The sequence below is a fragment of the Pteropus vampyrus genome, unplaced genomic scaffold, assembly GCF_000151845.1.
Source record: "Pteropus vampyrus isolate Shadow unplaced genomic scaffold, Pvam_2.0 Scaffold768, whole genome shotgun sequence".
Classification (NCBI taxonomy): Eukaryota; Metazoa; Chordata; class Mammalia; order Chiroptera; family Pteropodidae; genus Pteropus; species Pteropus vampyrus.
Window position 1 is genome coordinate 11,263 of NW_011889549.1, and position 1,979 is coordinate 13,241.

Sequence of the window (1,979 nt, forward strand, 5' to 3'; positions counted from 1 at the left end):
CCCCGGGCCGCCCCCGCTCCTATTTACCGCGCCCGACCACGCCCCGAGCTCGGCTGACTCGTCACGTGACGGCTGCGAACCCGCCGCTCCACCCCCCGGCTCGGGGGCCAGCCCCGCACCTCACGCCTACACCCCACTCCTCCGGCCAGCTGCACCCCACTCCACCCTAGCGCACCTCGCCCGCGCCTGGGCTCCGGGCGGTCGGGTTGCGAGTGGGCGCGCCGGCTCCGGAGAGGGGCTCTGAGCCCCGCTCGTCTTTAACCCTGCGGATTGGGGCCTGTGGGGAGCGGAAGAGAGCTGAAGGTGGCCATAAGGGCCTCCGGCCAGCCTAGAAAGATTCCCCAGGGGCCGCTGCAGCCTGAGCTCAGCGCTTTCAGAGCCGATGGATCCCTGCTTGGGGCAGGGGATCACTGTCGCGTATTTTATTCATTCAGAAACCACTGACAGAATCGAGGGTATCAGGATTCCCAAAGTGCTTTCAAAGGCTCTTTTAACGTTAACAGCCTGAGAAAGTACCTATAAGATACCTCAGCTATGTAACCATAATGAAAGCGGTAGCTAATACCACTGAGTACTAACCGCAGAAGCTTCATCAGGATTTTTAGAGAGAAGGACCTTAGAAATTTCCCAGCATCCAGCTCCAAGCCTGTGGCTCTCCGGTCCCTACATCAATCTTTTCCACTAGGAGGTGGACAGAGTTAATTTGCCACGTAGAACTGTATGACTTTGGATAAGTGACTTAAACCCGCTCTTCTTCAGATTCCTCAACTGGCTAAAGAAGATGGGTATATTTATTTCATACAATTGTGAGGACCAAATAAATGGGGCTTCGTTTATTCTATTTCTTCTCCATCCCAAACCCCAGCACTGACACTGGCCTTCAAATGTGTCTGGGTGCTCCCCATGGACAGATTCGGCTCCCACTGGGTCAAACTGCCCATTCAGGGGATATTATTTAAGCCAAGCAGAATTTGAATCGGAATTTGAGTTTCAAGCAGCACACCTTAGCCCCAAAAGTTCTTGCCTGGGAGGCTTAAGGCAGCAGATAAGAGTTTTCAAAAGTCTCCTTAGGCCACTCATTCTCCCTTCAGGCCCTTTCTGAGTATGAGAGCTTGATCTCCTGAGCCTCTATTTTCGTCTCTCCTGCCTCCCTCCCCACCCTCATGCCCTGTTTCCAGTTCATCCAAACCTACAGGGCCAGAAACACCAGATTCTACTGTGAACCAAAATCTTCTGAGTTTCCTGGAGGGCTCCGCTCGTTGAGAAAAAGTTGAGGACACTCCCTTGCACAAGAATCTTCTTTCTCAGCACCTTCTTGTTTCACTCGTCCTAGCCAAGGTGAAAAGGAGAATGGAGCAAGAAAAACCTGGGTCTGAATCCTGAGCTTAGCGCTTTCAAAGCAAAGCGGGAATGATCAGTGCTTGAGGGAGGAGATAACTGTCTCGTGTTTCATTCATTCAGAAACCACTGGCGGAATCGAGGGTATCAGGATTCCTCGTTCCACAGTTACTCCACTTCTCCCGGCCTCTAAACAGGTGGTTATGAGGAGTGAATTTACATTTGCTCCTGTATAGTGTGTGGCAACCGCAGTGCCCGCAGGTACACTCTTAGTGATGACAAAGTCCCTCCCATTTTCTAAGGCCCAGAGCCAGATATATGGAAAGTTCTGGTCTCATTAAAAACCCTGGCAACACCAAATGTTGGCAAGGATGTGGAGCAGTGGGGATTCTTGTATGCTGTTGGTGGGGAAGTAAAAGGATACAGCTACTTTGTTTAAGAAATACCCTGGCGGTTTTGTTTTTAAACTGAATATGGCCTTACCGTAGGGCCCAGGAATTCCATGTTTAAGTGTTTTTCCAACAGAAATGAAATAAAAAGACTTGTACAAGAATGTTCACCGTGGCTTTATTCATAATAGCCAAAAACCGGAAACAGACCAGGTGTCCATCTGTAGGTGGATGGATCAACAAACCATGGTT